The sequence below is a fragment of the Diadema setosum genome, chromosome 4 (assembly GCF_964275005.1).
Source record: "Diadema setosum chromosome 4, eeDiaSeto1, whole genome shotgun sequence".
NCBI classification, from domain to species: domain Eukaryota; kingdom Metazoa; phylum Echinodermata; class Echinoidea; order Diadematoida; family Diadematidae; genus Diadema; species Diadema setosum.
Genome location: NC_092688.1, coordinates 12,985,175 through 13,009,143, shown reverse-complemented (window position 1 = coordinate 13,009,143; position 23,969 = coordinate 12,985,175). Strand labels below are relative to the sequence as shown.

The following is a 23,969-nucleotide window of genomic DNA, read 5'->3' as shown; positions in this document are numbered from 1 at the left end:
CTTTCTAAATGATGTAAAAGAGCACACTGCATGTTTAGTAAAATGTTGTGCTAGATTGCATTGTCAAAGTTTTGGTCTCAAAGGCCCGAATTCACGAAGGTAGTACAAATGAAACCATGGTTTAAACCATGGACAAAAACCATGGAGCGCCAAGTGTCGCATGGAATATTTAGTTACAAAATCAGTCATTTCGTCAAAAAGATTATTTTGTAAAGAAATGACATTTTGTAACTAAATGAACATTTCTTCCATGAAATGATAATTTCATTAACGGTCATTCTGTAGACGAAATGGCTAATTTCTTGACAAAATATTCCGTGTGACACTTGGCGCTCCATGGTTTTTGTTCATGGTTTAAACCATGGTTTCATTCGTACCACCTTCGTGAATTCGGGCCAAAAAGTTTTTTTTTTCCCCTTTCTCTCTTTTGCCAGGTTCATCTTTTACTGCTTCAAGCACTGTGTTCTGTTCCTGTTCTTTTTATTTTGGGAGCGAAGTCTTTCTTATACCTCTTTCTGGATGCTCTTCCACCTGTGTGTACTCTTCTTTAACCCTCTCAAGAACAACACCCTAAAATCCTATTGAGAGTGTATGTAAACATCTTGTCAGTGGCACGTAAAGAGTTAAATAGGGCAAGTGGCAGAAAGATTTCAGAGTGGGTTTTTGTTGTTTTTGTTTTTTGCTGTTACTCTCCATGAATAAGATCATATGTATTAAATATGAATACCAAAATGAAAAAGAAGGAAAACTACGTACCAGTTAACCCTGAGATTTGAACGTGCACCATATACTGCTTACCTACTGCGCAGTAGCATCACCTGTTGAGCAGAAGCCAGTTCTTGGCAGTGACACAAAGATGTTTGAACGAATACCCAATGCCTCACCTCTCTTTCTCGCTAGGTCTTATTCATAATTCATTAACTTGCGGACAGATTTTGTGTTGTGCATGATAAAGAGGGCATTATATGGCAGCAGTGAGCTCTACTGCCTGCCAAGACCGAATTTTTCAGAATGGAAATTGTGGTCAGGTGTGCAAAGTATACTTGCTTTAATAGTGATTCATTTTTTAGTATTTGCTGCATATTCAGAACATTATGTGATGTTGTGAGTGCCATAGTGGATTGGTCGGTCGTTTTGACAAAGGTGTGACAATTCAGTGAACACATCTGTGTCAATGTGACATGGCCGCACACGTCGAGTGTTATGTTACACCTCTGTGAGGGCAGTATCTGTATAATATTTCATGTGTTGGGTCACATGCCTCTTCTGATGTGGGTGCATGCAAGCGTGAGATTCATCTGTCTTGTCACCTTTGTTTTTTCTTTTTTTTTAAAGTGTGTATCTTGCATCCATTTGGGAATTCCATAGGCTACTGTACATCACAAGGACATACAGTACCACGCTTTCATGCCTATAAAACCTCTTCTGTCTCAAGGGGAAAACAAATTCCCACTACCCTGGGTTTTCTGCTCGTGTAAACTGCACAGCAAAAGAAGACAAAATGAAAAAGAATTTTTTTGTTGAAGTTCGGTTTTGCCATTATGTACTTATGGGCCTACTACTGCCATATTTTTGAGTATTGGTAAACATTCTCGAGATTGTATTGAGACCACGAGCCAAGGTCATAATAATCTGCGTTTTTCCCCCATGCTGTATTGTTATAAAATTGCCTTCCCTGCCATGTTTTTTTTTTTTTTGGAAAAATTGTGCATTAATGCAATTATATTCATATGTCTTGGTATGATTTGTCCCTGTGGGAATTTAGGTGGTATTAATGGGTGTGTTTATCGACTCACACTTGGCGTAGGATTAAAGGTTTCTAAACAGCTTTCAGGGAAATTTGGACAGTTGATAAATGCAAAGCTGTTTTGATTATGGGGTTAGAATTTAGAAACATGTTTTTGAAGTGCAGAAAAAGGTGCAGTTACAGATGTGTTTGAGATGATAAATGCAAAGTCGTTTTAAAACCCGTTTACAGCTCGGACCTGCCCACGTCAACCACTGCTGACTATACTCATCTCTGCTCCTCGGGTCAAACTGCGCAATGGAGCTGCGCAATGACAAGACCTCCCAATCAACTCGTGATAGAGATGATAAACGCAACAACTCAAGAAACGCAATCTGAAAGGCCTTTGTAAAGGCATTTTGATAGTGTGTATGGGAAAGATGATAAACACTGCCTTAGTTCATTACATCCCTCCCAAAAAAAGGAATCATGTGAAGTTATTTTAATATTCTCTAAAATACACATTTTGCTGCATGTCTATACATTATGGAACCCCTCCCCCTTTCCCACTTGAAATGTGTATGTTTGTTTTATCATGAAGTTACAAACCATGTAGCTTCATGGTTTTATCAGTCTATTCATGCAAAAGTGTATTCAACAATCACAATGCAGTCTCCGTTCAGTCGCAGTCTTTGAAGCACGTGGAGAGACGTACCATACTTCCCCAACCAGTACCAGCCACGGCATATCAAAAACATGCACCAGCTGTACGGAGTCAATGACATTTTTAAATAGCGATCTATGAAAAGGGTTTTGCCAGAGTCATGAATCTTCGTAGTAATTTACGGTAGTGGAAATGACATTTATGTGGACTGACTGCCCTTCTTCTTTGCTAAGCCATATGCATAAATATAACTCTGGAAGGGAAATATCTATTATTGTGATTATCGATTGTTCATTTTTTATTATTATTATTATTATTTTTTTTGTCCTGAGGAAGCACCTGCAAAATAACATTGAAAATTGAAGTGGCTTTATAACCTCAAAGCAAATGTTTCGTAAGCTCTGAAGTCTTCAGCAAATTTGCTGTGGCTCTACCAATCACAACAACTCCACAAACCATTGTCTGTTTTTACCGGGTAGTTGTATCCATATTTTTCCCCCTGCTCTAAGAAGAGTGTGCTAGTCACAAGTATTTTCGTTCAGGGACATCTTGTTGAGTTTCGACACGACTCTTGCCACCATCGCTTTACATTTTTGCAGCGCCCTGAACGGAGCGCTCATTTCGTATTACATCATATCGTCATAATCAACCATGAGTCTGCTGTGACATGGGCTGCTTTAATCTCTATCTGTGCTCCGTATTCAGGGCATGGGCTGCGCCTGCTAAATTATGAAGCGCCTAGCAACCGTGACTGCAAATTAATGCAATGAAGAGGCTTCTTGCCACAAGGGTTCCTTTTTTTTCTCTCCCTCTCTTCCCCTCCATCCCTCTCTTATCCTTCTCTCGTGTTTTTCTGTCTCTTCTTATCTCTCTCTTCATCTTACTATCATCTTCTCTCTCTTTCTATCTATCTATCTATATATCTCTCCCTCAATTTCCCCCGTCTCTTCTGTCGTGCTGTCTCTATTTCATGTCGTCCTCAGGCGGTCTTCTCCTATTTCTCCGTCTGCCCTCTCCATCTTATTCTCCTCTTCTCTCTTCTTCTGCATCCCTCCACCTGTCTCTCCCTCTCTTTATCTTACTCCCTTCTATCTCTGTCTGCATCTTTTCCTCTATTTACCCTCCCCTCTCTCTCTTTCTGCATCTATCCCATCTCTCCCTCTTTCCATCTTACTCTCCTCTTCTCTCTATCTATCTTTCCATCTCCATCCATCTCTTCTATCACCCTCTCTATCTCTCCCTCCATTTTCCATCTCTTCTTTCTATCTCTCTCCATCTCTCCCACTGTCTCCCCCTCTCTCCATCCTTCCTCTGCTCCCTCCCTCTTTCAGTATATCTTCCTCTGTCCCTTCATCTATTCCCTCTATCCCTCTCGATCATGCTGTCTCTATTCCATCTCTTCCTTAGTTTTGCAGTCTTCTCCCGTTTCTCATCCCTGCATCTCCATCTTATATCCTCTTCCATTTCCTCCTCTCTGCATCTCTCTGTCTATTTACCCTCCATCTATCTTCTCTATCCTATCTATCTTATTCCGTCTCTGTTCCGTCTCATCCTTAACCCATTGAGGATGGTTTGATTTTACTACAACACACATTTTCCATCTAGACGCTTGCCCGGGTATACTTGGGACTTGTCTTCAATCGGTTAAATAGACAATCTCCTCCCATTTCTCTTCCGTCCCATCATCACAACTCTCTCCCTTTCTCTTGCTCACTCTCTTTTTCCCCCATCTCATTCCATCTCGTTCTCACTAGTCCGTAGCGCTGTGTCAATTTCTGTTTTGCCTGACGTTGTCGCTAGCCATTACCCATCTGTGATCTGCTTTGCTATGAATGATTCTTCTATGCTAATTCCTCTTGCCCTCATTTTCCCAGTTTCTTTCCAAGTCTCCTCCACTGTTTTCACTCTTCTGTCTCTCTCTCTACACCATGTCTGGCACAAAACATGGTTTGTCCCGCCAGGATATATTCTTTCCCTTCCCTTCTACACACTATAGTGATATCATTATTGTATTAAATGATGATACACCTGTACGTTGTAATAATGAAGAAACAAGAATTTTCTTGTTTGCATAATATCTAAAGATCATACTTTACCCTGGTTTAGCAGAACTCTTTTGTCGATAAGTTGTGAACTCGCGTTTTCACAGTCAAATTGGCAAATCCTCAGTGTTTTGGTCTAATTTTACTGAAGATTTCCCTCAACTTGTGAGCTTAGTTCCTCTGCTTTCATTCAAAACACAGTGACGTCAGTCTTACCCTGAATTTCCTTTCGAGATGATTTTGGTACATTTTCTTGATAGAATTAATTCAGTACACAGTAAGCGCAAAAGGAGGGCAATGAACGCTACCCTACAGAAAAACAGAAGAAAGCACAGGGAGCAATGAACGGTCCCTCCTACAAAATTTGTCCTTGAGTCCTGGATTGATAATCTGTGACGCGTGTGTGCAATTCCCATCAATCTTTCTCGATTACATTTCAATCTTGTCAGCACCATTCGCTCGCATGATATCATTCCTTCCATTATATTCTTAGTTGCTCTCAAACCGTCTGATTCATCTTTGGAAACATTACGTTTTTTTTTTTTTTTTCATCGATCATGTACATAATACAGAGAAAAATGAGTCATAAATGTGTCTTCTTTAGTTCAGTATCAGGTGTTTACACTGTGTATAGGCAAAATTACTCTTACTTTTGGAATATTTGAAGGCATGTATCACTAAATTGCAATGCTGTCAAAGTATGGTAATCAATGAGTTCACCATTATTATTGTTATTATTATTATTATTATTATTATTATTATTATTATTATTATTATTATTATTATTATTATTGTTACTATTTATTATTATTATTATTATCATTCTTGTTATTATTTATTATTATTGTTATTATTATTATTATTATTATTGTTGTTGTTGTTTTTGTTGTTGTTATTATTATTATTATTATTATCATTATCATTCAGTAATGTAGAGACTCACATATCAAGGTGAATGAACTGAGTGATATTTCTAATTGAGGACATCAATGTCATTCTTTTTTTCTTTACTGAGAAGCAAAACCACTCGATTTCTTATTATCAGTAACCTGTATGTTGGAAACCTTTTCTTCATACACCGATGAAAATTCCACGGGGAACAGGCATTGATTATGGTTGACTTGAAAATTATGATATAATGCTCTTTTTGTTCCCCCGTATTCATATGATGTATCCCCTCCAACCACTTTGCTTGCATGTATATATGGACCTCTCCATGCTTTGTCTTTCTTGGCACATATTTCCCCCCAGTATCTTCTTCCTCTCCCCAAAGCCATCTCAAGCCATCCGGTATGGAGAAAAGATGTTTCCACTTCGAGGTATCCATCTCCCATAATGAGCTTTAAAGTGCGGAGGACTCGCGCGCTCCTGCCGGAGCCCTGCTCAATTATGAATCGCCGAGCAACAGTTCGCCCCGCTAATGGGATGAGGAGAGACACCCGAGAGCTATCGTGTGTGCGCCCACCGCCCGTCGCAACATTCAACCCGCTCAATGTCCCAAACGCGGGGGGTTTGGGTTTCCAAATTTATTCGGCAGACTCACTTCGGCCACTTTTAACCAGTTCATGCAGCACGTAAATCCTTTTAAGACAGTTTGCATGGCTGGGTTAATGTTTATGACAATCTTTCTGCTCCTACCTCTCGCTGTATCACTTGTGTTCTTTATATCTATTTGTTTCTCCTCACTAGTGAATTTAGACTTAGTTTTGTTCTTGTTTCTTCCTCCATTTTCTTTCTTCTCTTTTCTGTTTGTCAGTCTTTTTGTTCTCTTTCTCTCTCCCGCTGTGGTTAAGTGTTGGATGTCACTCACTACAAATTATCAGCATGACTGTTCCAGTGTTTGAAAATGTCACACATCTGTATAACTTTACGATAACGCATACAAGTATCTGCATCGACAACAAGTTGGCAAATTCTCAAATATGAGTTGGCATAGATTTGATTATCGAAATTGATGCAATATTGTGCTGTCTTATGAAAAGGATTTCCATGTTTATGGTATCTTTTGGATTTATGTGACAGAAGGACCAGTGTTAGATAAAAGGTACCAAGACTGATAAATGTATTGATTTGATGACACATTTTTGCTGCGCGATTTATACAGGAGGCTGCCTCCAACACGTACACTATGATTTTAATGACTAGATTTGCTGCCATATATGGTGTATTGATCCTTATTTGTTCAGTGGATTACTTTTTTTCATTCCCTGTGCAATTTAGTGTAGGGATGCAGCAGATCTCAAAGTCGGCAAACATTGACTAAATGAATGAAAAGCCTTGAGTAGTGTTGTGTGCTTTGTGGAGAGTGTGTGGGTCTAATGCATTGGTCAATGACATAGGGACTGTGGGTGTAGTCTCCGTTCCAGATGTTTAGCAGTTTGACTCCTCTTGCACACTGTCGTAAACCAATGTTGCTTTTGGGTAACTCGTACAGCTAGAACTGCATCATAAGGGAAGACTTGTTAACACAGGCCTGTCCTCTCTGAGGATTGTGATGCAAATTAGATTGTAAAATAGTACAGTAATGGGTATATGAAAGTCTTGTCCCTTGTGCCTGATTGGCAAGGTTATGTAAAAATAAAATCCAATCAACCACCTCTGCAGTCACCATAATAAATGTAACAACATTCATTAACATAATCAGTCATGGTCTCTCCCAGCAAGCAATAGTGATTTAATCATGTTTTGTAAATGAGAATAAATTAAGTATTTACATTTTATCAAAGTGTACAAGAATGAGCTAAAAAAATGCAAACCAACCCCCCCCCCCAAAAAAAAAAAAAAAAAAATGCCTTGATATTTTGCAGAATAATCTAAGAATATAGCAGATGTTCACATTTTTTTCTTCAAGATTATGTGCTGCCATGATACCTGTAGGGCCTATAAGGCACAACATTGAAACATCAACAGTTTGTCAGGTTAATTTACTATGTTTATTTGTACATTGGGCTGTGGTCCAGTCATAGAGACTGATTTGGACTTTCTCTTTATTTATACCCTAATTGTTTGGATACTGTATCTGACCAGTTTTAATGCCATTTCTTCCTTTATTGAGAACCAGAAAATATCTGCCTAAATGGCAGAGAAGATAAGGGGAGGGGAAAATGAAGTGTGGGATGTTATGTATAATCAGATGTCCATCAGATAGAGGCATTTACATACAACATACAATGTACATGTAGTTTTAATATGATTCAGATGATTCAAACTTTATTTTCACCTTTTTTTCAACAGAATGTACAAAGAAATACATGAAACTTGACATGTAAATGTAATGTAAATAAATGATACCTGCAATCATCATACCCATGATGTGTGTGTGTGTGTGTGTGGGGGGGGGGGGGAGGGGTTAGGATGTGTTCCACCTCCAAAGTTTTATGATAATCATGATGGTTGATTTTGACATCTGGAAGATGGGGCGTTGTAGTGTGTACACTGTAAAACAGACAAATATAGGAAGATGAATATTAAATACTACATTTGTTTGTTTTTTTTTCTAAGATGAAGAAGACCTTTACAGAATTCTGCCATAATATTTACACATGTAATGATCCACTCTTCATGAATCGATACTGACTTGAGATGTGTCGCTCGCTCAATAGCGATTCCTCTAAATGAAGACCGAATTCAATGGCGCAGGCGAATTAGCCTCTGAAAAAGCTGCTGAAAGACTTGTTGATTGAAGGGTCAACGGTATTGATCCCCTTTCAAACAGGTTACAAATGCTCTGTTATGGCAGGGCCTGCCTCTTATTGATTTAACCTCAGATCCTGTTCGCATTCCGCCTAGTGCAGAAACGGCTTTCGTCAAAATCCCCCGATGGCAGACGGCGAGGTATGTGTAGTTCCGCCGAAGTCATTCCAGCATCTGCATGTGTTTCTGGGTGTGAACTGTGTGGGCTGCGTGTACAGCGTATTCACATGAATGACTTCCTACCAAAGCATTCATATCCTGTGCATGGTGGAGAAATGCAGTGTATTTGATATCGCACCTGTTGCTTACAAAAATGTTGTGTGACCGTGTCTAGATTTCATGGAAACAAACAATTGCTCAGATACACTGAGTCACTGTGTGTGTGTGTGTGTGTGTGTGTGTGTGTGACTGAGATTTTCTGTTGTACCACATGAGGCTTTAGGAATGCATATCAGCATTTTGAGGTGGATATTATGAATAATGAGAGTGAGGGGAGATGAATATTGAGGATTCTTTGATTCAGGTGCTGTTAGCTGGGGTAGGGGAAAGTGGGGGGGGGGGGGGAGGGGGAGGGGAAGGGGAAAGAGTCTCAAGATGGAGGTGTAAATACAACATCCTTCATTATTGTAGTTCAGGTGTGATTGTGCGTGGTTTCATTATCGAAAGAACCTTGAAGAACAATCCTATCATGAAAACACACGCTCCATCTTCTGGTGTTGCAATACCCTGTGTAAGCTATGAGGCAGGTAAATGGACTTTGCCTCGTCTGTTTACTGGATAGACACTGACCTCAATATCTCGCTGGAGGTCAAGATGATAAATGCCAGTAGGGTTGCACTTGAAGGGCACATGATGGATTCTCTTTGAGAGGGGACTATAACCATTGTTGTTTTGCTTCATGGGGGTCAGGTTTGAAGGTTTGCCAAGGGTGGGAGAGAAAATTTTCAAGGTGCATCTCCTTAGATTAATGCATTGCATTGCCACTTCAGTTGAGCAGGAAAATTGTCAAATGTAAGCAAAGATTTTTGATACTATCAGAAAAACCTGTGCATTGTCTTCACCATTGTAGGTAATTATTACATGACACCATGTCCAAGGAAGGTAGATTAAGAATATTGCTTATAGAGCAGAATTTGTTTAAAGGCATTATTTGCCATTTGCTCATGAAACAAAAACCCAGCTTTAGTGCTTCAAAAATGTTGTAGAATGTGACTTAGGGATAGAAACAACCATTGTGAAAATTTGAATCTGTTTGGTCAATGTGAACAAAGGCTTCTCAGGTTTAATTATCTTTGCTTGTCACCAAACTATAAGAAGCTAAAAAATGGGTGCTTTTACTCACATTTCATTTCATTTCTAAATCATGTGAATTATGACACATGCAGATATGTAAATAATTGTGGTAGTAGTAAATTGACAATGGCTTTTGTGTACGGTGTAATCCAACACAACTTGCCAGAGAATATCGAGTTGGAGGACGTACATTTGTATCTCGCCTATTCTTCCATATCACTTTCAAGATAACTGCTTTCAAGGCAGATAACTGAGGCCGGACAATAGTTGCATTTTTCCATCGGGCCCCAAAGTCAGTTTCCACCTCTGCAACCTTCTCCACAGAATAGCATCATGCTTTTTTTTTTTGTGATGCTTGCACGTATGCTTATGATATGGCATATACTGAAGGCTGGCAGCACCGACTATCAGAACAAAATGAAGGGCCCCATAGCAAGCAGTATTCTTTTTTTGTAGCGAATATTTGTAACCGTAGAGACTTTGCAACAGTTCTGGATACTATGTCTGATCTACACAAAACCATGTGTGGCCAACTATTCCCCCAATGGCATGCTGCTTCAAGTTCAGTATATTATGACTTTTATGTATTAAACTCTAATGAAATAATCTATGGCTGTTTAAAAAAAAGAGAGAAAAAAATAGGGTTTGTAATGAGTAGTGTTTCATGAAACATTGTTTTGAGTAGGACCTACAGTGTAATAGCAAAAAAAGAACATCATGCTAAACATTGATACAATATCTTTATAAATGATGTTATTATTCCATTCTTCAAGTGTTTTTTATGTTTGTAATATTCATCTATGACATTCTTTTGTTTTAATTGCAGTGGAACCCCTGGGGCTTGACATGTTTTTAAAAGGTGTATGGTTGTATGGTATAAACTCCAGTGACATTTATGTTGCTCATCAATGATAAATGATTATGTAGAAAACACAACTACCTGAAGAAAAAAGATTAAAGAGGGCGATACTAGGCATTTATCCCTGTCAGTGTTTACCTTTTGATAATTGCCTTCCTAGTAAAGCTGATTTGCAAGAAATTTAGTCTACAAATGTATGACTTTGCGAAAGTAAGAAGAAAAGTCTGGTGGTTGAAGACTAAGGGGAAGAAGGATGTTATGAGAATATTCCAGGAATTTGGGTTTGACAGCCACTATAGCAGAAAGTTAAACATTGTGGCTTGATTATTTGTTGTGTTGTACTTCAAGGAGGTCATTGCCATTGCTTCTCTAGCTTTGGAATTGAGGATTGACCTGTGAGTACAGTTGTACAAACTGTGTGTGCTTGACATGCACAGACACACAGACACACAGACACAGACACACACACACAAACATACGTATGTGGGTATTTGGATGTTTGTGTCTATGAGCGTGTATTTGTGTGTGTTTTGTGTGAACTTATTATTTTTTTATGTATAGGCTGATGTTCGTGTGTGTGTGTGTGTGTTTAAGTTTGTGTTTATGTGTGTAGGGTCTATGGAGAGGGTGGGAAGATTATATAATATACATAATTATATGTGCGAACCAATCACAATCGGCTGTCTATTGCATCACTAGTCGAGTCCAGAGAGCTATGGTGATTTGTAAAATCTTATCAAAGCCATGCCCATGTCAAAGGTCAACTTGTCTCTCTGGAGGAACGATGACCTTGTTGGAAGACGAAGATGCAGTCATTATACATGTAGTTTACAGTGAGACCCTTCACACGTCAGCCCTTTGAATTTGCAAGGTGATCCATGAAGTAAAATATTTTTATCACAACATGCCCAGCTTGATTTTGATAAGCAATGGAGCAAAATCAACCAAAAGGAGAGCTGTTGGAAAAGTATAGAAAACATTAATTATGAAAAAATTGTTTACATTCTACACATTCTAAATGTTGTTTCATCAAACAGTGATGTTTATTACAATAACATATGTTTAGTAGATGAGGTGATGATTCTATCATGCTATATTTTAACTGCATATAGGTCTTTAATATGTGATATATCTTTTTTTTTTGTTCTTACGTTGATATTAGGAGAATGATAAGATCTTTCCCGTCAAATGATTGCAGAAATTGTAATTACTCGGTAACGATGATGTCTTGGGATGGGGATGATATAAACTTGGCTGCCACAGTAGTATTTTGTGTGAATATTAAATGGTATGTACTTTAAACTTCCATGATTTTCTTAATTCAATATCAACTTTCAAGGGAACTTACTGCTCTGATTTTCTTTCTTTTTTTTTCTAATTTTTGGAATGAATGCTCTTTTTATTGAAGTTGACTTAAACATGCTGTGGCATTTTCTCCAAGCATTACCAGTGCACCCATGGCATTTATAGCTTGTGATTGTATACTTTCAAAAAACATCAGCAGTGCTCAGTGAAGTGAATGACATTAAAAAAGCACCGCCACTCTCCCAGAAGGGAGCGCTATATGCATGTGTGGGCAATATTCTCCTTATATTGACTCACTTGATGTGAAGGGCAACTGCATGTGCACGGAGTTAGGGGAATTGATTAGGAATTTTCTGTGGAGGAGGGTGATGAAGTCTCGGCAGTTCTGTCCTGAGTGTGAAAGGCAGCTGCACGGTTAACACCTCCATATTTTTTTTTTTCTTCCTTCCCCCCTCCTACTTTTTTTTTTTTAAAAATCATCTTTGCTCTTGTTGTCTTTTTCCTCATTTCTTTCTGTCTTCTTTCTTTTTCCTGACATATTTGTCTGTTCTCGTTAGTTTTTGTAGTCGAGTGGGGGGGGGGGGGAGGGGAGCTGTTGTGTGTTATTACTTGACACAGAACACATGAATGTAGAACCCACATTTTGATATTTGCCACAATTTAATGTTGCAATTGTCTATGGATGTTGATATGAATGTTGATATTTGTAATTGTTTTTCTGTACTGTGAAGTACCTCAGCTAATTTGTGTCACTAGGTTTTTATATATATATATGCAAATTTAATGCATTATTTGGAGTTAATCAATGTTGTTATGCCTTTACAGCATTTGTTATGTTTAAATTATGTACAGGTATTGAGGAATACTGCATTTAGTGGTCTGTAATTAAATGTTATTTTGTGGTGTTGTTACTTTATAAATGTATACCAATATCATGTTGTATTGTACCTTCGCCCCTCCCCCCCCCCCCCAGCAAAAGGAGATACAATCTTATTGAAGAAAGGTAGCGACTATTCATTTTCTCCCATGGTTTGCTGAAGATGAGCGTAATAATATGCACAAGCTCGGCCCAATGGTTTAACATCTACTACCCATGGCGCACTTTAAATGTTATCACTAATTCATTATTTACACTTTGCCACATGCTGTGTGTCCGCATCGTGGATAATGCATTAGTACATATATGTAGCAACCTGTTAAGTACATTGCCTGAATTCTGTCTATTGTCGAGTCTGGTGTGGCATGTGTTTCCTCACGTATGCACGTTGTCGATCCCCACCCAGCGAATGAATAGCCTCTACTGTGTGACCCAGACTTGTCTGCTCTTGCAGTCTTTATTTTCTAAGCGATATCTAGAGCGACAAAAGAGTGATGGAAGTACCACACCTTTTGCAATTTGTGTCAATTTTGTGGCATGATTTTATATACGTCAGGTATCTTGCACTTTGTACATATTGTATGCAGACACGGTAGTGTAGGATGCCTGTGCATATCATACTGTGTGTGAAACTAGAACTGGTGTCCAGGGAAATTTGTGGGAAATGCTGGAAAACAAGGCTGTTTTTAAACTTCAACAATAGGACCGAATAGGTTGCCACTGTACAGTAAGCAAACCGAAAGTACAAGTACAGTTTGAGTGCAAGGACAGCATTCGTGTGAGTATGTGTGTGTGGAGGGGGGGGGGGGGGGGGGGAAGGGATGATCAGTGGCGTGTTGGTGGTTTGCCTACATTGTAGAAGACCTGGCTAAAGAATTGTGAACTATAAGGATGCCTATTGAATAAAATCTAATGTGGAATCCTGGAAACAGCTATTAAATCTATTCATTTTTTTGGTAATCAATTTGCTTTTGCTTTATTTTGTTTTGTCTTTTTGAAGGGGGAAGTGGGCTGACATGACGTGTTTGTAATTTGATGGACTTCAGATTTTGTATTGTGTTAACCCGTTGAGGATGAGTCCCAGGTACAAAATTTGGATATTCAGGCAGGTGTCTATGGGAAATGTGTGTTGTATCAAAATCAGTCTGTCCTCAGGGATGGATCCAGAAATTCTGTAAAGGGGGGGGGGATGCAACTAATATTTCTGGTGCCACTATCGGGTTTCATTTCATTTTTTTCTTTTTATTTCTTTTGTTTTTAATGAAAAATAAAGGGGGGGGGTATGCGCCGGTTGCACCCCCCTCTGGATCCGCGACTGTCAGTGGGTTAATTAAATGGTTGCTGAGTGGGAAAGAGGGTGTATTCACTGATAGGAATCTTAATTCATCCCGACAGTCTGACTCTAATAGAAATGTATCGAAGCACAATCTCTTTTCCCCTACATACCCTCTTCATACAATGTACAAAATTGCAGTTATTGCTTTTAGTGAAATCTTATCGATACTGTATCTCTGTCATACCTGCACGAGACATTTCTATTCTTCGCCAGTGCTGCCTGTGCTGGAAAGAATTAAGATAAAATATGCAAAACATTCACTGATGCATTTTTCCTAGAATTGGTAGGTTAAGTTGCAAGCTGACATATGGTGGAGTAAAAAAGTTACATTAGCAAAGAATCATTTTGCAGCTACAGAGTGTAATCTTATTTTCAGAGTTCATATATAAAAAAAAAGAAATCTGTATATAAAGCACTTTAAAGCCCAGAGCTTGTGGGGCTTGAGAATTATGTTTGAAGCGAATCAGCTGATTTGTAGTACATGTGTGAAGAGCCGATTGGTACAGATTTTTGTTCATACTAGATCTAATGCATATTCAAATTGGAAAAGAAAAAAATGAAACCTTTTACTTTATTGCACAAAATTGTACCCACAAGGATACAGATATGTGGGACTGGCTGGATTTCTGTTTGTTTGTTTTGTTGTTTGTTTTTAAGACACAGGAAATACCGTGTCATGGATTCAATTGTTTTGCTTTGCTGATAAGATTGATTAATCTAATTCATACTTTTAAGAAACAAAATGAATCTTCTTCATCCTCTTCACTTTTTTTTCCTTTGGCAATGTCATTGGCTGTATTATCTCAACAGATTTGTCTGCAGAAAACAACAACAACATGATATTAAGACTGATTTCTACTGTTGATTTCTTGTATTTATGTAATATGACAAAATGTGCTCTAGGTGATTCCACATGCTGATTAAACAGTCCCACCCGTGTGTGTGTGGCTTTCCAGCCCATGGTAGTTGACATTCTCTACCGCTCGCCAACTCGTAACAGGAGAGGCACCAGTTGATGCGATATGTATGATGGAGCTGAAGCTGTACGTGTTAGGGATGATGCCCACTCGTTTCTCTATCCCTTCTCCCCAAAGCCCCTCAAGTCACCTGTGATGCCAAGCCGACACCCTGGCTCGCCCACACACTCTCTCACCTGTCTCCCTGCCGTTGCCGCGCTTTGCTGGTGCCAGACTCGCTTTCTCGTTCCTAATGATTTTGCGCCGTAATTGCCTTGTTTGTGTTCTTTCCCCTATGCAATTTCAGTCTCATCCCCCCCTCTCCTTTAACGACATCCAGGGACTGCGAGACAAAAAAGTATTCAAGTCGTGTGGGAGTGCCTTTGTTTAAGGAGTGCATATATGCAACGTAATGATAGATTTGTGTAGAGGCGTGGAAGTTTATGCATGGAATATCTCAACAAGTATAGTGGGAGAAAGGTTATGATGTGTGGCATCTTTGCGATTCCTATCGATGCTGAATGGTCATTCTGCATTCTATTATTTTGTTTCTTTCTGCAGTAAAACCTTATATGTACAATGTAGGCCCTACACAATCTACCCCCATAAACTAACTTTGGTTTACTTTTTGCCACTGTGCATGGTGTTTGGCAAAATTATAACTGCAGGCGACACTGCTATTGTGATTAAATTGTGAAAACTTGAGACATCCCCCCAATTTAAAAAAAGAAAAATGTCATTAAGTTTTTGAGACGTCCCAGTGTTTGTGATGAGTTATTTAAAGCTAGACTTGTCACCTTTTTGCCAATATTTGAACTGTGACTGAGGTATCGTCACACCATCGTGGTAACTCAGTACCACATTCTTTTCAGGAAAATCCAGAGTTTTCTTGGATTATGCATTTCACAATATCCTTGAATTATGCATTTTAATAGTATTCTAGGATTATGCATAATTTATAGGAGAATGCTTTCGTTCTCTGGAATGATACCATTAGAAAATATTTTATTCTTGAACTCTTCTCTCTTTTTCTCTTTATAGAACAATAGGCAAGGAAAATATTGGCAAGAAAATTAGGTAGATTGCAAGCAGCATGTCGAATAAAAACGTGAAAACCAAGCGAATTTAAGTGCGTGAATATTCCAAGTGAGTCAAAAAGGCTTGGATCTAGACCAATTAGGGCCACCAATAAAAAAGTGCCTTGACTGTTCTAGCAAGCTGTTGCGGGGTGTCGGGGTGTTACATGTTGCTCTTTGACCTTTGGAGAGGAGCCCATTAGGATGATGTAATTTATTGATTTACAGACTGTAATGCCACTAGATTTTACTCTAATGGGCTCACAACTTAACAGGAAGCCAGACTGCACATGATGCATTGTGATAAGTAAGCATCCATGGCCATCCTTCAAGTCATGCAAACCTACACTGTATAGGGTGCTTTAATATCTCACATACTGTTAAACATATTTTTGCGGCATGAAATTTTTGCAAATGGGAGCCGACGGCCTTATTCACAGCCTGAAATTTTCGCAAGGTGCCTCTAACATTCAATGCATATAGTGTAGACAAGATCTTTAGCGTGCATTTTAATTTCACGAAACTTGGCTCTTGCGAAATTAAAATGCATGTGAACATTCCTCATTGTATAGTACATGCAGTCTTCCATCACAAGAAATCGAGAGCTTCAAAGAAATGCACAATTCAATTCAATTTAATTCACTATTAAATGACATCATATTTCGGTTTATCCTTGTGATTTTATTTATTTATTTTTTTATATGCAGGGCCCCCATTTTCCCCAGCATATTCTCAGAATGGCAGATGTAACTGGTATAGCTTGGTATTAAAGTTGTTGTTTAACATCACCTCTGAAGTTTTTCAATGAAGAACCAAAATGGTCCTTGACCTCTATTTTATGTTTTTGTTGTGTTTTAGCTCTAACGTGATAATCAAGTTTCTTTTATCACTCTCAAAAATTCACACCAAAACTTCGATACAGACTTTGTATTATTATGTGACAGTGTATGTATCGATTTGTGGGAGTGAATTTATGTGATTTGCCTCAATGATATTTTTGAAACAAGGTCTTCTGAGTCTCAACAGGAAATCTTCCCCCACCCCCCCAAAAAAAAAAGAAAAGAAAAGAAAAGAAAAAGAGATTAGCTTAACCAGTCATGGTCCATGTTTGACTTTTAGAGGACACCAATTGTGTTGAAATTGTACTTGATATTGATTTAAAGGTACTTTTTTTTTCTGCTCGGAAATTCAAAGTTAGTGCCAAATAGGATCTCCCAAATAGCTTCATTAGACTCAGATAATATCTATTTTCATCGTTTCCTCTAGTATTCATGATGAAATCAGTTGAGAAAGTTGTGCAAGAATGTGATTGATGCCCCTTTATACAAAAGACAAGAAAATTGAAACAACAACCCAACATTACCCCCCAACGCAACTACCACCCTCGTGATTACCAATGTTATCAGAAAAAGGGTGTGATGCAATAATGCAGAAAGTTGAGGGTAAGCGCATGACTGTGATGGAAACCCCTTTCACACTGAAATGATACACCACCTTCCCATGCTTTCATAGGGTATTTTTATCAATTGGAAATGTCGATGTTAAAAATGTTAGAAAAATGATGGAAACCCCTTTCATACTGAACTGATACACTACCGTTCCTTGCTTTTATAGGGTATTTTCATCAAGGAAATATAAAAGATAAAAATGTAAGAAAAATCGTATCATATGTCGACTTCAGCACCTCGAGGACGAAAATGATGGAAAATTAATTCATGCTCCTTACATTTACTCTTAGTGAGCAAGAAGTCTATAATGCAATAGTTAGTGGTGTAACTCAGTAACACTTGATATTCATAGCAAAGTACAGGAATCTATATGAATAGATAGTCCAGGGAGGTAAGCGCCTCCCTAGATAGTCTTCCAAAGCCATATTGCAGAACGATTGTTCTCGATGATGACATAGATGAAATATCTGTCCATGGCTATGACTAAGCGCAAATATTGGAATGAGTGTACACGGAGCTGTTATCTTGAAGATATCATATGTATGAGCTGTGATACACTATTTGTGATTGTGTGTCTGTATGTATGTACAGTATGTACATATGTTCCAATGTGAGTGTGTTGAATCAATGCCAAAAGGGGCAGATTTTCTAAGTATCTCCCTGATGACATGTTGGTTTCTTGTAAAACTGATATTTCTCTCCAGAACTGTTTATGTAGGGAGTATTGAAATGCCCCAGTTTTGCTGTTTGTTTGTTTGTTTGTTTTTTTTACCACGGTATTAGTGTAGTATACGCTGTGTTAATCTGCTACCTTCTGTGCTTTCTTGAGAATTGCACTTGTAACAACAGCCCTGAGAAAGGCATTGTGTAGTTTCCTGCTAACTGCAATAGGAGTTGCAGGTTGTTACATAATAAAGTGAAGAAGATGTTAGTCTGTAGGGAGAGAGTGAGTGACCATTGCATGTGTGAGTCATAACAACACTGCTTGTTTGTTGCTGTTATCTTTCAGGGAAAGAAGAGGAATGTTTTTCCTGGAAAGATATGGGAAACAATCATTAAGTTGTGGAATAGTAGTAGGATACACAGTGTATACTACACTAATACCATGGCAAAAACAACAACAACAACAACAACAACAACGACAACGACAACGACAACGACAACGACAACGACAACAACAACAACAACAACAACAACAACAACAACAACAACAACAACAACAACAAAAACAAAAACAAAAACAAAAACAAAAACAAAAACAAAAACAAAAACAACAACAACAACAGCAAAACTAGGGCATTTCAATACTCCCTACATAAACAGTTCTGGAGAGAAATATCAGTTTACAAGAAATCAGCATGTCATGCATCCACTGATATCATGTATACATCTACTAAATGAACTATTTGTATCCCTGCAACAGTATTTAGGCTTCTACCAACCTTTAGCAATTTGTGGAGTTTCTCATGCCAAAGAAAGTTTTCTGTCTTTAATTCTATTCCTTTTTTGCACATCCTTGAGTTTCTTTGCCATGACTGTAAGAATGCATGCGTGCAAACTGCAGGTGCATCACTGGTTTCCATCCCATCTGACATACCAAGATTTTATTTTTAGGGTAGAAAAGATTGATGTTCACAATAAATTGCTAACATTCATATTGTTTACATTTTGTATAATGGTATAAACTGAGTCATTGCATTGGTAGAAGGGAGAGAAAAATACAGGATACAGGAAGAAATTCTATCTTGTTTTGGGATGTTTAGTCAGACTGATACTTTTGCCTAAACTTCATGATATATATTAGTCATTTCATATTTGAGCTTTCTCTATAGTAAACCCCAACATATGTTAGAAAAAAGCTGTTCTGGAAATACATCATCAATTTCCAATCATTGCACTGATTTAACATGCTGTCAACCCATCACTGATGATGATCTATTCAATGAAAACTTGAATATGGCATCGGATTTCGATAGCCTTCTTGTGATGTTACCAATGTTCAGACTGTATGAATATTCATACGCCAGTGAGTATCATTAACTTGAATTGATCAATATTCATAAGCTACAACACTGATAAGATTACAGAACATTTTAGGTAAATATATGGATGATTATGTGGCAAAAATTGATGACTTAAAAGCTTGCCTCAGGCTTGCAAACTCAGCAACTGCGGCAAGTAAACTGAACTCAAAATGCTGAAATGTATTCAATTTTTGCATGTGAATTTATATCTACTTTGTATCTGGGTCCCCAGCAAAGTAAATTCATAAGCATGAGTGCATGATAATAAACTAGTTCGAGAATTACATGCTACTCCTTGTCCCACTCGTAACCATCTGTTTGGTTTGGGTTTTTCTTTTTCTTCGTGCATTTCACCAGGTGCGTTTGGCTTTGTATGCTCGAAAGATTGGCCTACTGCAGACTAATGGTGATCTGGATCATGTTGGGCAGCTAAAAGAAGAGACATAAAATTATACAGGTGAGAGCAAGAACAGGTATGCAGTATTTCATTTTCATGTGTGTGTGTGTGTGTGTGTGTAAGTCGATCTTCATTTGTTCTCTGTTGGGTGTATTTGTGTATCCATGCGTGTATATTAAATATGTGTGTATTTGTGTATTGTTGGTTTTGTGTATTTTTACAGGTACAAGTGTGTCTGTGTGTATATTGATAAGTGTATGTGTTTTGTGTGTGTATGTATGCATATGTTACATTATATTGCTTGTGTGGATACAGTGCGTGTACATGCTTATATGTGTGCTGTATTTGTGTGTGTATGTGGATGATTATGAGGTTCATGGTGGGGGCATTCATCTTATGTTTTACTTTATTTAGTCAGCACGGTGGGGGTAAAAATTGACATTGTGGGAGTAAATCTTGAGATTTTTTATCCCGTCATTCTAAACATGCATGATTGAACACTGCACAAGCACAAGGGCAAAGGTCACCATTGGGGCAGGTTTGGGGTATGTGCAGTTTGGTTGCCAAACTATGATTTGCAACTAGAGGGATATTTCTGTCCAATTTAACAGGCTCAAAAAAATATCGGTATTTGGATGGCGTTCCATAATATCTTGCTAATTTGTCTGTGTGAATGTAGCCATTAATTGTCTGGCCGTGAAGGAGTGTATACAAATCTGATATGGCGGGGGGGGGGGGGGGGGGATGAGGAGGGGGAGGGGGGAGATGGCCCTGTTTAATTGTCATCCTGCTCTCCAAGAATTTTGAATGTCAGGTGAGGTACAAACATGTACAAATTTCTGTCAACCCTGCATACCCCCTTGGTATTGCCTGCCCCCTCCCCCAGCGCCTGGTACCCACGTGCTCTTGTGTTCCCACTCACCCACTCAAATGAGGACACAAGAGGCGGGGTGTCACAGCGAGCTGTGTATATAGCTCGAACCTGCCGAAATGCTCTCCATCCGTCGATCGCGGAAAAAACCCTCAACAGTTGGTAAGGCACTTCTCACTGCAGGGTGACAGATCGTCAAGAAACGAGAGGTCATTAATCACACATCTGTTACAGATGTTGGAATTCCCCCCTCGAGCAAGACAGTATCAGCATAGAACTACTGTTTAGTAGCTCCATGGTATCACAGTCCTCTTTACTTTGAAGGGAGATTAAAGAGGAAATACAACCCAAAAATATATGAACTTCAGAAGAAAGAGAAAAATATTCCCTAAAGAGCAATACAAAAATGATAAGAATTGGATTAGAAATATGGAAGCTATGACATCTATACCCCTTTCAGGTAATCGCGGTTCAATTATCCGCATCCAAATAATGCGGATGAAGTAATCAAAATCGCATTCATATATCCCATGAAGTGCGCACTACTTTTACGAGCGCCCGTTCATATAACGGTGCGAAAGACGGGAGTATTTGTCATGGTTACTGCGCACGCCTCTATAATGACGTAATGTTTCCGGTGATTTATACTCACGTGTATGCACAGCTCTCGCTCAAGCTCAGCAATCAACGGTTGTGCGGGAAATCGAGTGACCTTTGACCGAACTGTGGAATGTTAGTGCGCATAAGTCGTAAAACGCGTTCATGTATTCTCGATCAACTCCTCACGCTGCAATAATGCGGATAATAGCAGCATCAAAATAATGCGCACTTTTTTACTCCTCTCCCGTTCATGTAATCAAAATTTTACGACTTAGTGCTCCTATTATCCGCATCCACGATTACCTGAAAGGGGTATTAGAAATTTCACATTTTTTTGGGGGGAAACATTTTGAGCAGTCCTTATGAATATTCAAATAGGCTAGTTGACGATGTCCTGCTCTCACAATTTCTTACCTGGTATTCATTTCATTTACAGAAATTACAAAATCTCATATTTCAGCTGTATAAATGTAAAACTTGAATTTTTGAGTGAGAATACCAAGTGATGATTAAAGGTCCTGTTTACCTTTGGGAGCAGTGATTTAAAAAATGTTCAAGATATCACATTTGATGCATATGCGTAGGTCTGTTGTTACACAAAACATCCTACCATTATTTTGTGTGTGTGTGTGCAATAAAGCCTAAAGTATAAGGAGATATCAGCATTTTTCTCAATAAACTGTAACTGTAGATGGTTTAGTCAGGAAGCATTTTTATTATAACTGTAATGTTCACATTTTGTATATTTATCAATACTTAGCATCGATTTTATTGATCCAAATTTTTACAGAAATTGTTTGTATCTCTAACTCATATTTTAGAACTATTTCAAAGCACTAAGGCTTGGTTTGTGTTTCATCTGCAAATGGTAAATTATGCCTTTAAATCATAGAACCGGAAGAAATGCATGGGACATGCAATGCTAGTGATAAGCCTAATAATGTGCAAGAGTACGGCATACATCTGTAGACGATAACATGCACTGCAGGTTGACCTGGAAGTTGAGGGGTGATAGGGTTCACAGAGAAGTCACTCTAATTCATGATGTAAATTATAAAGAGTGTGGACCCTTTGCAGCTCATGGATAGAGTGTTTGTCCCCAGATGTCCCCAGATGTCTTACGGTTCTTATCGACTAGATCTGCTAACTTTCAAGTGCATCTACATGGAACTAAACTATGAGCTAATCATCAAAGATTAAAACTCCGAGCTAATCATCAAAGATTAAAACTCCGAGCTAATCATCAAAGATTAAACTCTGAGCTAATCTTTAAATATAGGAACGTTGTGTGAATATAACTTTTACCTCCTTCAAAAGATGTTTTACATTTATTCTCTGACAGCAGTAGGAGCGAACAAAAACACATATGACAAGACACACTCTTTGTGTGTCTGTATCTGTGTATGTGAGAGCCTCTGTCGTGACAAGGAGGTTTAAGAGATGGAGTTCCAACTGGCTGTAATGATTCAAACAGTTGTCATTTTTCTGTTGATGTACAAAAGAATTCCACAGGTGCATCTGTGCCTTTGGTGACGGGGTTTGATGCCGCCGTCTTGCTGAGCAATCTGAAGATTCATTTTGAACGTTAACTTAATGTTGGCTATATTTTGCTTGTTTATCTATTAAATGAAACGAAATCTCACTTAATGATAAAGCTCATTAAACAAAGGTCAATCCCTTCAAGAAATATGTGCAAAAGTGTAAATCAGAGCTGTATCATGTGAAAGTGTTTAAAACTGTACCCTCCCGGAAAGCCGGTTTTATCACTTTTCCTCTTAATTCCTCCAAATAAAACCGATATGGAATAATCTTCGAGTATAATTCTATATTAATAGATATATCAGATTAGTGGCCGGGCACGGCCAGTCGAGTAATTTTCATTTTCATTTCATCAATTTTTGCGCAATTTCTATTCGCGCATCCCCGTGTCGTTACCATTATATACCACCTATCTTTTATAAGTAGGGATAGGGATGGCGAAAAGTAATTACCATCACAAAGACATATTTTCGTTACAAAGTGGCCGATGATTATGCAATGAGGCATGAGTCAATTGTCTTCCTATCTGTGCGGCAGGTCCAGTTTGCCACATGCTTCAAATACTTTCGAGTGGCGGCATCAAACGTGACTTCAAAGGAAATACGATAGTTGTGACTCCATTCTCTTGAACCTCCTTGGTCGTGAGCTGTATTACATGACTACCTGTATATATTTGTCCTGAGCATCATATAGATTGATTTGTCATGTGACCCTGTGATGTGTTGGCTTGTTTGGGAGTGCGCAATACGTGTTTGCCTCGGTGTGTTTCTTCTTTATTTTTTGCCGAGTCATGTTGTGTGATAGTGTGTGTGTGTGTTTTATGTAATGGATGCATTGGCTTAATTCCATTGCTGTTGGCTCCATTCAGGAGCATGTTTAATATGGATACTCTGAATCTCAAAGTAGCTACTGCGCCTCGGACACCATACGTTATCACTCGATCTACTGTACATGCTCTGCTACTCAGGTGTTGGCTTGGGCATTGCTTCAGTATGTATCTCACCTCATCTCTTGCAAGCGCCTCTTATTCATACAGACATTAATGCAGAGATGACTGTCTTTCAAATTCCATAGGAACTGTGCATCTTCCTTTCTTAGAAGGCAAGCTTAGACACTGAATACTGTATAAGCTATTATTTTCGCGAGGGTTTAACTTTCACGAATTTCGCGAATCCCAGTTGGATCGCGAATTTAACAACACGCAAAAATGTCTCCATGCGCTAGGGTAATAGCGCATTTACATTAGCGTCGGCATCAGTTTGC

At 38.5% G+C, this 23,969-nt stretch overlaps 1 protein-coding gene across 1 annotated transcript in view; it reads left to right on the top strand.

Moving 5' to 3' along the window:
- Window positions 1–23,969, top strand: part of LOC140227624 (calcium/calmodulin-dependent protein kinase kinase 1-like) — a 94,577-nt gene that overhangs the window by 14,140 nt on the left and 56,468 nt on the right. The window contains exon 2 of the mRNA XM_072308042.1: window positions 19,657–19,756. The gene's annotated coding sequence lies outside the window, so the exon portion shown is untranslated. The remainder of the gene's footprint in view (window positions 1–19,656; window positions 19,757–23,969) is intronic.